Consider the following 14,241-nt stretch of genomic DNA (forward strand, 5'->3'; position numbering starts at 1 on the left):
GAAACCTGAAACATTTCCCCTATCTCTCTCACTCCCTCACGCTCTCCCTCTCCACAAAGGCTGCGTGACCTGCTGGGTGTTTGCAGCAGTTTCTGGTTTTCAATCCAAACACTTTGTAAAATTAGTTGGACAACGGAAAAGGGGTTATACTCTACGGCGTGTCAAGTATCAGGGAATCCCAACAGTGAGAGGAGGAAGCCATTTGGCCCATTGAGTCTGCACCGACAACAATCCCATGCAGGCCCTATCCCTATAAGCCTCACATATTTACCCCGCTAATCCCCCCGACACTAGGGTCAATTTAGCGTGGCCAATCAACCTAACTCGCACATGTTTGGACTGAAGGGGAAACCGGAGCACTCGGAGGAAACCCGCATAGACATGGGGAGAAAGTGCAAACTCTACACAGACGGTGACCAGAGATTGGAATTGAACCTGGCTCTCTGGCGCTGTGAGGAAGCAGTGCTAACCAGATCTCATTTTGATCTGCTCCGGAGACAGGTTAAGACCGAAAGCCAGGCCTGTAGAGCGTAGACGAGTCACTATTTAAATATACCGTTAGCTCAGGGCTATAACCCACACAAGCTTGGCAATTCACATTACTCTGATAAAAGATGAACACTTTTCACTTTCATTGCTTTTCAAAGCATTACATTCAGTTTATAAGATACTCTCACCTGAACATACATCACACAGTTGATACTGTGGTCTGGTAAATGAAGCTGGGAAGGTTTTACCTTGAAACTGAAGGAAAGGATTTGAATTGATGCAATCTACACTTTTTAATGAAATGCCATCAATTGAATTTCTAAAGACAATCAATGAAGCCTGGCTTCTGACACTGGGAGTTATCCTAGTGGAAATAAAGGCAGTCTAAACAGCATTGCTGTTATACCACATGGGATGCTTTAATAGTAGAATATTGCAACACTGAAATAGTTTGTCAACCCATTAAGTCTCCACAATTGCTCTTCATAACATGTACCATCTAGTTTAATCTGACTGTCCTGCTCCCTGCTCTGTAAAAGCACCACTTAGAGTCACAGGGGTTTGCAGCATGGAAACAGGCCCTTCAGCCCAACTTGTCCATGCCACCCTTTCTTTCCTAAAACCCTTAAGCTAATCCCAATTTGGCCCACATCCCTCTATCCCCATTGTACCCATGTAATTACCTAAATGCTTTTTAAAAGACAATATACCAGGAATATACAGGGAAACAATGACGCCTAATGTGGGGCTCGAACCCATGACCCTGAGATTAAGAGTCTCATGCTCTACCAACTGAGCTAGCCTGGCACTTCACAGTGCACCATGAATCAAATGCTCCTGATCATGAGCAGGGCTGGTCAACTTGGATCAGTACTGCATACACCTGAACAATTAACAGCTAGCTCAGGGTCTGGGACCTCCTGCCAACACCCTACGCATGATACAGTGTTAACATTCCTGATGCTCACCTTTGTCTTTTCACTGGAAAGACAGAGACTGAGGGGGCGACTGATTGAAGTTGACAAAATTATGAGAAGCACAAATAAAGGGGGATAGTCAGAGGCTTTTCTCCCAGGGTGGAAAGGTTGACTACAAGAGGGCACAGGTTCAAGGTGAGAGAGGGGCAAGTTTAGAGGAAATGTGCGGGGAAAGTTTTTCACACAGAGTGCCTGGAATGCAGTGCCAGCAGAGGTGGTGGAAGCAGGCATACTAGCAACATTCGAGGTGGATCTTGATAGACACATGAATGGAAGGTGAACAGTGAGTTAGAAACCACATAGGTTTGCTGAGTCAAAGGACCTGTTCTTGGGCTGCATTGTTCTTGGTCCTCTTTGTTCTTTGTACAAACTTCTATCCTTGAGAACAGAAGCTCTGAAAAGAGCTGCTTAGAGAGGCCTGGCCAAACACCATCATTCCATCTCATTGACTGCTCACGATTCAGAGGTTTTTAAGCGTAAAAGGTCTCATTCTTCAATGAACTGCAACTCTGTACGGTCAACAGCAAAATACGGGCGAACCGGTGCATAATTTAATTTTATGTGCACTTAGCAAACATAAAACCCACCAAAATAAGCATTAAAAGGACAAAGGGAATCAATTGTACAAGCATGGAAAAAGCCACTGGGAAAACTGCCCAGTGCTCAAAATAAATCAAGGTTAAAAATTACTTGACAGACCAGATGCAACGGAAGGAAAAAGCACGCATGATCCCTGACCCCATCCTCTCAGCAAGGAGAGCAGGGAAGACTAATATTTCATGGTTGCACTGTAACGTATATAATAGTTTTTCAATAGCATGTTTAAGGTTACAGCTATCCTCCAATTAACCATGACAAATAATCAGGATGATATTAATAAGCCACCGATATCATTAACTACAGAATCAAGTTACGGATGGCAAGATCTTTTCTGAGTCACCAGCTATTCCAGCGATCGAATCATTCAGAGCATCACGGAGTTACACCACAGACACAGACTGTTCAACCTCCGTGGATGCCTTTCTCTGCCCAATCTCATCCCAGTCTCCTACTTGCTCCCCGCACTGTTAGATACAAGGTTCAACAGGATGTTGCCAAGTCTCAACGGTGCTGTCTATGAGGAGAGGTTGAATAAATTAGGATTGTTTTCACTGCAAAGGAGGAGGATGAGGGGAGACCTGATAGCGGTCTACAAAATTATGAGAGGCATGGACAGGGTGGATAGTTTCTCCCAGGGGTGGAAGTGTCAATTACAAAGGGGGCACAGGTTCAAGGGTGAAAGGGGGAAAAGTTAAAGGGAGGTGTGTGGGGGTAGTTTTTCCACACAGAGTGTTGGGTGCCTGGAACGTACTGCCAGAGGAGGTGGTGGAAGCAGGCACATTAGTAACATTTAAGAGGCATCTGGATGGGTACACGAATAGGGAGGGAATAGAGACTAAGTAAGGACAGAAGGCTTTTTCTTTAGATTAGTTAGGGCAATAATGATCAGCACAGACTTGGAAGGCCGAAGGGCCTGTTCCTGTGTTGTACTTTTCTTTGTTTTTCATTCTTGTTGACATCTCTTTTCTTCAAGCAACTATCTGATTCACTTCTTGATTTAAGTGTGACTGTTTCACAACAGTCTGGAGCACACAATTCCATATTCTTAACAACCTTTGGTGTAAAGACATTTTTCCTTCCCATGACGAACTTTAATTCTGTTTGTAATCATCTTAAATTTGTGCCCAGAACCAATCCAAACAACCTGTCCAGATTTTCTTTCTAAGACCTTTCCCACTCACGAGGGTCACTCCTTAACCTTGAGGTCGATAAGGGTTTCTCGAATCTCATTTCATTACTGTAAGACTTGGGTCAGAATTCATCGGCTGTTCACACCCCACCACTGCTGCCAGAGAGGACAGAGAATTTGACACTCAGCCAAATTTTCATTCAGTGCAGCGGGATGGGAGAACCCCACAGGCATGAACAGCCGGAGAATCCCGCCCATGATCTACAAAAGCATTCTGAACAAGTATAAGCCTGGCCAGAACTAGTTTACACTTTCTCTAACGTCATGCCCAAATCTGTACACAATAGCTGTGGCATCATGAGCAGTACTGGAGTATTGTTAAAAAGAGAGACGTGCTGCTAAAGTTTTGAATTTCAAACTCATCAGACCAAACACAAGAATGTCAAATTTATCAGGACATGGGTGGCACAGTGGTTAGCATTGCTGCCTCACCAGCACCAGGGACCCCGGTTCAATTCCCTGCGTGGGTCACTGTCTGTGCAGGGTCTGTACATTTTCCCTCGTGCCTGCATGGGTTCCCTCCAGGTGCTCTGGTTTCCTCCCATACTCCAAAGGTGTATGGGTTAAGTTGATTGGCCATGCTAAATTGCCCTTTAGTGTCAGGGGGTTTAGCAGGGTAAATGCACAGGGGTTATGGGGATAGGGTCTGGAAGGCATTGTCGTTGGTGCAAACTTGATAGTGCAGAAGGAGGCCACTCGGCCTATCGGGATTCAATGAAACACAAGAACGTCGAATTCTCAGGACAAACACAGGACTATCGTATTTGAAGCATTTGCAACAATTTATACAACAGGTGAAACTCCTCTAGTGAAAATTGTTCTGATTCCCCACCCCCAAACAAAGATCACCATTGGGGTGAGTTCTCAGAAGTTGTCACTCAAGGAATATAAACACACCAACTGCCTTGGCCAAATAGTGTCTGCTCCTGTTGTGATTTTGATGTAAAGCGATGTAATAAATCACCACAAGAGTTGTTCGCTGTGACAGATTAATGCATCTCTTGTTTTAGCATTTCTCAGAGTACTATGGATCTGAAACATCATATTCAGCTGGAAGGCCACCCTTTCTTACTGAACTGCTGTTACACGGAAACTGAGATGCACAGGAGGATTGCAAAGTGATAGCGACTCCAATTTGTTCCTTTAAAGGCACTGGTTTAGTCAGATAACTAAGAGTTGGGGGTTTATGAAGTACAAAGCACCCTGGTCGGAGGTGTTAGGAGCACCATTTTTTCAGAGGCAGGAGACACGAAGATCGCGGAGCTCTTTAAAAAAAGAAATAGCACCTCAATCACTGATCTCGGAGCTAGCTGGCAGGTTCCCTGAGATGAGCTTATAAGAATCTTTCAGATGGGTGAATCCCACCAGAAAGATGGTGTGGGAGTGATAGGGGTGATCTTATAGAGGTCCATAAAATAATGAGGGGGCATTGATCAGTTAGATAATCAACACCGTTTCCCAAGGGTAGGGGAATCTAAAACTAGGGGGCATAGGTTTAAGGTGAGAGGGAGGAGATACAAAAGAGTTCAGAGGGGCAATTTTTTCCACACAGAGGGTAGCGAATGTCTGGAACGAGCTGTCAGAGGTAGTAGTAGAGGCAGGTACAATTCTGTCTTTTAAAAAGCATTTGGACAGTTATGTGGGTAAGATGGGTGTAGAGGGACATGGGCCAAAGGCGGGCAATTGGGACTAGCTTAACAGTAAAAAGAAAAGGAGCGGCATGGGGCAAGTCAGGCCGTAGGGCCTGTTTCCAGGCTATAAACCTCAATGACTCTGTGACCCGAGAGACACTGTCAATACCAATTGGAAACACTCCTGTGGGGTGGGGACGGGAGAATTCCGCCCCTTGTTTTTGCAAAGCTAACCCAGGCAATGACATGTGGAAATTTGGAATTCTCTGGCTCCCTCTTCCTCAGTACAAGTTGCTGGCCAATCTACCCACTAGTCTCTCAAAAAGTTTTGATGAAAACTTATACAAATTAGCACTTTCTCAATGTCGGAAAATATTCATTTTTCAGAACATTAATCGGTAAAATGAAAGTCAGCGGGGATTCAGTGCTCTCTGCGTCGCTGGATTCGTCACAAAGGAAGATGGCTGTGGTTGGTGGCAGTCATCTCAGCCCAGCTTGGACAACAGTACGCCCTTCCTCTGGGGTTGTTTCTCCTGCCTTCACAAAGTATCCTTTTAGGCCCTGCCTGAATTAACTTTAAGCTTTAGCACAATGATTTATCAGTCTCTAAACAGGAGGCCTTATGGCACAGTGGGTTAGCGTGCCTGAATCAGGACACATACCGACTCAAGAACAGCTTCTTCCCCACTGCCATCAGACTTTGAAATGGACCTACCTCGCATTAAAGTGATCTTTCTCTACACCCTAGCTACGACTGTGACACTACATTCTGCACTCTCTTTTCTTTTTTTTTATGTATTGTACGCTTTGTCTGTATAGTACACAAGAAACAATACTTTGGTTTAATTTGATTTATTATTATTGTCACACATATTACCATACAGTGAAAAGTATGCTAATATCGAGATCCCACCCACTACGGTGGTGTCATCTGCAATCTTGAAAATCGAGTTGGAGGGGAATCTGGCCACTCAGTTATAGGTGTACAAGGAGTATAGTAGGGAGCTGAGAACACAGCCTTGTGGGGTGCCAGTGTTAAGGATGATCATGTAGGAGGTGTCATTGCCTATCTTTTTCTCTGTATACTAATACGTGTGACAATAATAAAATCAAAATAAATCACAAGCTCCAAGTTCGAGTTCCACCCCAGCACTTGATGACCAAGTAGGTTCATTCACAATGCAACCAAACCAACTGAATAGCAACCTGCAAAATCCTTCCAACACGCAATGGCAGATGCTAAGAGCAGCAGGGTCTCCTGGTCAAGCACGCTTGATGCAGAGTGGTATCTCTCAAGCTATCAGCCTCTGGCAACAAGCTGTTCCAGGCAATAAAATTGGGTGTGGGAACAGATTAAAGACTGCCCAGATGCGGGAAGTGAAACAACAATATTTTACGACGATGGTTTAGCTGGAATGTAACTTTCCCATTGTGGCTCTGTTAGTAGCACACTTGCCTCTGAATGACAAAGTTCTGGGTTCAAGTTCCACTCGAGGGTTTCCTCTGAAAACGGTGAGCAAATCCAAGCAGGTGATAGCCTAGTGGTATTATCTGGACCCTTAATCTAGAAACTTGGCTAATATTTTGGGTGGCATGGTGGCACAGTGGTTAGCACAGCTGCCTCTCAGCACCAGGGTCCCAGGTTCAATTCCAGCCCCGGTACACTGACTGGTGGTGTTTGTACATTCTCCCTGTGTCTGCGTGGGTTTCCTCCGGTCTCCACAGTCCAAAGATGTGAGGGTTAGGTTGATTGGCCATGCTAAATTGACCCGAGTGTCAGAGTGATTAGCAGGATAATAGTACGGGGATAGGGCCTGAGTGGGATGTGGTCGGTACAGACTTGATGGGCCAAATGGCCTCCTTCTGTACTGTAGGGATTCTATGAAGCCATTCATCCAGTTGAACACCTCCCCCAACAACTGCAGCGATTCAGGAAAGCTGTTCCCCATCATAAGAACATAAGAAATAGGAGGAGTAGGCCATCTGGCCCTTCGAGCCTGCCCCGCCATTCAATAAGATCATGGCTGATCTGTCGTGGCTCAGTTCCACTTTCCCGCCCTCTCCCCATAACCCTTAATCCCCTCTCTTATCAAAAACCCATCAACCCGCATCTTAAAAATATTTAGCGAGGCAGCCTCCACCACCTCAACGGGTAGAGAATTCCAGAGATTCACCACCCTTTGAGTGAAGAAGTTCCTCCTCAACTCCGTTCTAAAACGCCCCCCCTTTTATCTTGAGGCTGTGCCCCCTAGTCCTACTGTCTTTTTTGAGCGGGAAGAGTCTCTCCACCTCCCTCAAGGAGGAACAGAGATGGAACCAAACTGCCCCTGATGTCTCACGCCCCAGAATGAATAATAAAGAAAATTGGACATGCAACTTAAGTATGACTGCTCTTCCAAAACACTGGCACAGTCTCAGTAATGGCCATCCTTCTGAGCTGAACAATTCTATGAACTGTAAACGTGGAGTCTCATTCCTTCAGAATGATTAGCTTTAGAACATTTTCAGAATCGTTTTGTCATGTTAGCTTTCACTTTCACACCTCCTTTTATTCTGCCTGCCTTCTCAAAATGTTGTGGCCCGTGGAATATTTATTTCTCAACCTCTTGTAACCTTGGGGGGCGGGGGGGGGGGGGGGGGGGGTGGGGGGCGGGGCGGGGAGTTTCCCCCTTCCACCCACCATGGGAATTGTAGCAGACTGGGGAGTGGGCAGACTGTGCAAAGGTCCGCTGACCTGAGGCAGGATTCTCTGGTTTTGGAGCAGGAAACTAATAAGATCTATAATTAAGATTAGAGTGACTCATCTCCTCAAAAATGTTTATACCTGACGGACCTTACTGAAGTTTTGACGAGATTATTAGTGGACAGGGACATCTCTACGGATGTTATATGCACTGATTTCCAGAAGCTATTTGATAAAATCTCTCTATAAGCTAAAGGGAATTGAAGGCAAATTGAGCTGATGAGGAAGTGGGCTGCCTGGTAGGAGACTGAGGGAAGGGGTAATGGGTAGGTATTCTAATTGGAAGGATGTGCCCTTGATTGTATAAGTGAACATATTAAAATGGATTCCAATGCATCATAGAATCCCTACAATGCAGATGATGGTCCATTCGGACTATCGAGTCTGCACTGACTCAGAGTATCTTACCCAGGTCCTCTCACCCACCCTCTCCTTGTAACCCCACACACATTTACCAAGACTAGTCATCTAAACTTAGCATGATTTTGATGTGATTTGATTTATTATTGCCACATGCATTAGTGTACAGCAAAAAGTATTGTCTCTTGCATGTCATACAGACAAAGCATACCACTCAGAGAAGGAAAGGAGTGAGTGCAGAATGAGGTTTTACAGTCATAGCTAGGGTGTAAAGGAAGATCAACTTAACACGAAGTGCGTCCATTCAAAAGTCTGACGGCAGCACGGAAGAAGCTGTTCTTGAGTCAGTTGGTACATGACTTCAAGACTTTCGTATCTTTTTTCCCGAAGGAAGAAGGTGGAAGTGGGGACCTTAATTATGTTGAATGCTTTGCCGCGGCAGCGAAAAGTGTAGACAGAGTCAATGGACGGGAGGCTGGTTTGCGTGATGGATTGGCTACATTCATGACCTTCTGTAATTTTGTGTGCTCTTGAGCAGAGCAGGAGCCATACCAAGCTGCGATACAATCAGAAAGAATGTTTTCTATGGTGCATCTGTAAAAGTTGGAGAAAGTCGTAGCTGACATACCAAATTTCCTTAGTCTTCTGAGAAAGCAGAGGCGTTGGTGGTGACCAATCCATCTAACCTGCACATATTTATTGTGAAACCAGAGCTCCCAGAGAAGACTCTCACAGACACAGGGAGATTGTGCAAACTCCACATAGACAACCACCCAAGGACAGATTTGAACCCAGATCCCTGATGCTTGAGGCAGCAGTGCTAATCACTACACCACCCACGTAGGAAAACAAGAGATCCTGAGATAGAATTAGGCAATTTTCCAATGGTGAAAATAGGGAAATGTTGAAAGTCCGGTGCACAGACCATCAAAATGTCATGAATAGACATCAAAAATAGAAAAAAAAAATCAAAATGGCTACTGGAATTCACGTCTCTGTATCTGAGAAGTTATAATGCAATGCGATAGAATTTGTGTGGCACCTGTTCCAAGCACTGTCCAGCCTATGTCTAGAGTGCTGAGTTATGGAAGCCATTCCACCACAGGAAGAATATATTGACCTTGCAGGGTGTGCAATGGCATTTACCAGAAAAATATTGGACTCCCAGAGTAATGTTATGAGGAGAGACTGCACAAACTATCATTCTATTCCCTGGTTCTTAGGCTGAAGGATGATTTGATCAATATATTGAAGTGAACAGATGGGGTTGATGGAGAGAAGTGAATTCTGCTGGTTGGGCAGTTTAGGGTTTGGATGCATCATTTAAAAATGAGAGGCAGACCTTAAATCATAAGATGTTGGCCGTTCGGCCCATTGCCTCTGCTCTGCCATTCAATGAGATCATGACTGATCTGATATGATAATCCTCAAATCCACTCTCCCGCCTTATCCCCTATTATAGGGAGGATATTATTAAACTAGAAAGAGTGCAGAAAAAATTTACTAGGAAGCTACTGGGATTTAATGGTTTGAGTTATAAGGGGACGCTGGATAGGCTGGGACGTTTTTTCCCCTGGGGCGTAGGAGCCTGAGGGGTGACCTTATAGACATCTAAAAAATTAATGAGGGGCATAGATCAGCTAGATAGTCAATATCTTTTCCCAAAGTAGGTGAGTCTAAAACTAGAGGGCATAGGTTTAAGGTGAGAGGGGAGAGATACAAAAGGGTCCAGAGGGGTAATTTTTTCACACAGAGGATGATGAGTGGCTGGAACGAGCTGCCAGAGATAAGACCATAAAACAAAGGAGCAGAATTAGGCCACTCGGCCCATTGAGTCTGCTCTGCCATTCAATCATGGCTGATATTTTTCTCATCCCCATTCTCCTGCCTTTTTCCTATAACCCCTGACCCTCTCATCAATCAAGAATCCATCTATCTCTGTTTTAAAGACACTCAATGACCTGGCCTCCACAGCCTTCTGTGACAAAGAGTTCCACAGATTTACCACACTCTGGCTGAAGAATTCCTCCTCATCTCTGTTTTAAAGGATCGTCCCTTTAGCCTGAGGTTGTGCCCTCTGGTTCTAGTTTTTCCTACTAGTGGAAACATCCTCTCCACGTCCACTCTATCCAGGCCTCACAGTATCCTGTAAGTTTCAATAAGATTTCCTCATCCTTCTAAACTCCAACAAGTACAGACCCAGAGTCTCCAACTGTTCCTCATACGACAAGCTCTTCATATCATTCTTGTGAACCTCCTCTGGATCCTTTCCAAGGAAAGCACATCTTTTCTTAGGCACAGGACCCAAACTCTCAATACTCCAAATAGGGTCCAACCACAGCCTTATACAGCCTCATTTTCCAGTGGTCCAATGTCTATTTTTGCCTCTTTCTTACCTTTTATATATTGAAAAGACTTTTCCTAACTTATATTACTTGCTAGCTTACGCTCATATTTCATTGTCTCTCCCCTTATTGCTTTTTTAGTTGTCCTCTGCTCACATAGTAGAAGAGGCGGGGACAATTTTGTGTTTTCAAAAGCATTTAGATAGTTACATGGATAAGACAGGTATAGCAGGATATGGGTCAAATGCAGGCAATTGGGACAAGCTTAGTGGTTAAAAAAATGGGGCAGCATGGGCAAGTTGGGCCGAAGGGCCTGTTTCCACACTGTAAACCTTTATGATTCTAACCCTTGATTCCCTAATTAAAAATCTGTCCACCTCAGACCTTTCCAGAGTATGGTTAGGAAACACTTTGACAAAGGGTGCAGGAGCTTTGGATCTCTTGTCTGCATTCGGCAATACAACATTTGATCAATTGTTAACTGCAAAACTTGCCATGAAGAGAGTTTTTTGGCCATCCAAAGCTACTCAGAGACATGGAGGGAAAAGAAGGTGTATGAGTTGCCTAGATCAACCACAGATTTGCTGAATAGTGGAAAAGGCTCAGGGGAGGGGATGGCTCACTGCTGTGCCTATGTTCAGAGTGTTCCACCTGTAATACATGGTGATTATGACGTCATTTGAATAGATGGACTAATCCCAGTTGGCAAGCCAACAGTTATGCTCAAAGCAGCACACTTCTGGGGATCAGTGCTGTGGTCTCATCCTTCAGCCCATGGTGCCTAAAACAGTAATGTTCTGGGGACCTGGGTTCAAATCCTGCCACAGCAGATGGTGGAAATTGAATTTTGTAGTTCAGGCTCCGTAGCTCAGTGGTCAGAGCACTGGTCTCGTAAACCAGGGATCGAGAGTTCAATCCTCGATGAAAATCAATTATATCCATAAGCACAGGACATTTTATGGGAGGTGCAGTGGTTAATATTGCTGCCTCACAGCGCCAAGGACCGGGTTCAATTCAATTCTATTCTGGCCTCGGGTGGTTGGCGGTGTGGAGTTTGCACATTCTCACGTATTTACAGGGTAAATACGTTCATTAAAGATGGTGTAGAGATGCTGGCATTGGACTGGGGGTGGGCACAGTAAGAAGTCTCAACACCAGTTAAAGTCCAACAGGTTTATTTGGTATCACGAGCTTTTGGAGTGCTGCTCCTTCACTCACCTGACAAAAGAGCAGCATTCCAAAAGCTCATGATACCAAATAAACCTGTTAAAAATATATAATTGGAAATAAATCAATGCTTTGGAACATACTTCTCACATGCGGGACGTGTGTGTAGGGTTCATGCAGATAAAGTTTCTTTTCTTTTAAAATTCAGAGCTACTCAGCTTTGCACAAATGAAATAATGGCAATTTTGTACATGTATTGTGCATTACTGGGTAAGTGAAATGGAATACAATTTCCCAGTCAAAATCGGCAATAACGCACTGAAAGTGTGTTTTCTTTTCTCTAGCTCAGATCACTTCTTAAGGGTTTCTCATCAAGTATTAGCATTCCTGAGTCACAAAGTGTTGATTTCTGATGCAGAATCTCAATGTATTCTTTCATTGTATATTTGTTATGGTGCTCGGATGATAGAATGAGCTCTTTTGTTAAAGGTTTGCTTGTGATTGATGCCTGTGGTTACTGGCTCTGAATTACGTGTTGCTTGTTCCGATGTAAATGCCCACTTCAGACTAATCCTTGATGATTGTCACCTTGCTCGTCCTTGGGCGGGTCACGTGAGTAATTTACAGTCGGATTTCTTGTGCTTTAGTTTCTTCACTCCACTTGGAAATCATAGAAGATACAATTTTATAGTAACTATAGTGTTAATGTAAGCCTTGTGACTGATAATGATGGCAGGTGCCAGCGTTGGACTGGGATAGGCACAGTGAGAAGTCTCACAACACCAGGTTAAAGTCCAACAGGTTTATTTGGTATTACGAGCTTTCAGAGCACTGCCCCTTCATCACTTGATGAAGGGGCAGCGCTCTGAAAGCTCGTGCTACCAAATAAACCTGCTGGACTTTAACCTGGTGTTGTGAGGCTACTTATTGTGACTAATAAATAAACTTCATAAACTCTACAGTTCAGGAGGCCGTCATTTGGCCCATCGAGTCTGCACTGACAACAATCGCAACCAGGACCCATCCCCACAACGCCACATATTTATCCTGTCAACCCCCCTGACACTAAGGGGCAACTTATCATGGCCAATTCCCCTAATCTGCATATCTGCATGGGAGGAAACACACACACACACACACACACACACACAGGGAGAATATGCAAGCTCCATACAGTGACCCAAGGCTGGAATTGAACTTGGGTCCCTGGCACTGTGAGGCAGTGCTAACCACTGTGCCGTCCCTTCTTTGGGACATGGTCCCATTATTCCTTTTGTCTCACTACACATTAGCCGGAATTCTCCAGTCGTTCATACCCCACCACTGCTGCCAGCAAGGAAGGGGAACCTGGCGCTCACCAGATGTCTGTTCATTGCAGCAGAACTGGAGAATCGCACAGGCGTGATTAGCTGGAGAATCTCGCCTACTGTCTTGCTATTTTTTTTCCCAAATTTGAGGGAAACACAGGCTGGGATTCTCCAACTACGGAGGCAGCTGGGATTCTCTGACCTCGTCCACAGCTATGATTCTCCAGTCCTGCTGTTGTAAATGAAAACTTGGCTGAGTGCCAAACTCTTGCTGACAACAGTGGTAAGATCGGAAAATCCCGGCCACAGTTTTGCTTTCAGCTGGTATTCTTCTGAACTAAGCTAGTCAATTCTAAAAGGGGTGCAGGAACCGGTGCTCCCAAAACACAACCATTTGTAGGCGGTGATTAAGACAAGTTGATCCAGATCGTTTGAACTGAAAAGGATCGGTAATCTTTCACTTGACAAAACAGAGGAAACAACAGGGAGAGGTGATGGCCTGGTGGTATTATTGCTAGACAGTAATCCACAAATTCAGCTAATGGTCCAGAGACCCAGGTTCAAATCCTGCCATGGCAAATGGTGGAAATCGAATTTTGTGCTCATTGGTTAGAGCACTGGTCTTGTAAACCAGGGGTCGTGAGTTCGATCCTTGCTGGGGTCTCCCAGGGCTTTTACCCTCCCAACTTCAAAATAAAAATTAAATATATCCATACGCACAGAACATTTTACGGGCAGCACAATGGCGCAGTGGTTAGCACCGCTACCTCACAGCGTTCAGGGACCCGGGTTCAATTCCAGCCTCGGGTCTGTGTGGAGTCTGCATGTTCTCCCAGCATCTGCGTGGGTTTCCTCCAGGCGCACCAGTTTCCTCCCACACTCCAAAGATGTGCGGGTCAGGTTGATTGGCTATGCTAAATTGGCCCTTGTGTTCGAGGATTAGCAGAGTAAATATGTGGGGTTACAGGAACAGGGCCTGGGTGGGACTGTGGTCGATGCAGCCTTGATGGGCCGAATGGCCTCCTTCTGCACCGTAGAGATTCTATGATTAGACCACAATATTCACGGCGAGCATGTGGGGAAAACCAAAAACAAGCGAGAACTCGTGAAGTTTAGTAATGGGGAGGTCCTGCCAAATTCGATGGTAAGCGTTCTTAGTGCACGTACCAGCCAGCAACTAGACAGACAACAGACCCAGATGGGTGGGAGGTTATAGCCAGCAAAGCTTCATTCACTGACACCAGTGCATAGTAGGTGATTTTAAGCATAACAATCGGAATTCAATTCATTGGAAGTGAGTGGAAAACTAAAGCAGAATTTCAAACAGACTTGAAAAAGAGAAATGAAAGCAAATTCATGTTTTCACATGCATATATATCCAAAGAAAGCTTAGCATATTTAACAGGGTTAAATGCCTGTAACACTGACAATTA

The 14,241-nt window shown here is 44.8% G+C and overlaps 1 protein-coding gene and 1 non-coding gene across 25 annotated transcripts in view; both read right to left on the reverse strand.

Annotated features, from left to right (window-relative positions):
- The window catches only part of nrxn3a (neurexin 3a), a 1,599,218-nt gene that overhangs the window by 1,507,575 nt on the left and 77,402 nt on the right, over nt 1-14,241 (reverse strand). The window lies entirely within an intron of this gene.
- trnak-cuu (transfer RNA lysine (anticodon CUU)) lies at nt 1,224-1,296 on the reverse strand. Its single transcript has one exon. It is a non-coding gene; the product is annotated as a tRNA-Lys (tRNA).

The sequence above is a fragment of the Carcharhinus amblyrhynchos genome, chromosome 14 (assembly GCF_965287045.1).
Source record: "Carcharhinus amblyrhynchos chromosome 14, sCarAmb.v2.hapA, whole genome shotgun sequence".
Lineage (NCBI taxonomy): Eukaryota > Metazoa > Chordata > Chondrichthyes > Carcharhiniformes > Carcharhinidae > Carcharhinus > Carcharhinus amblyrhynchos.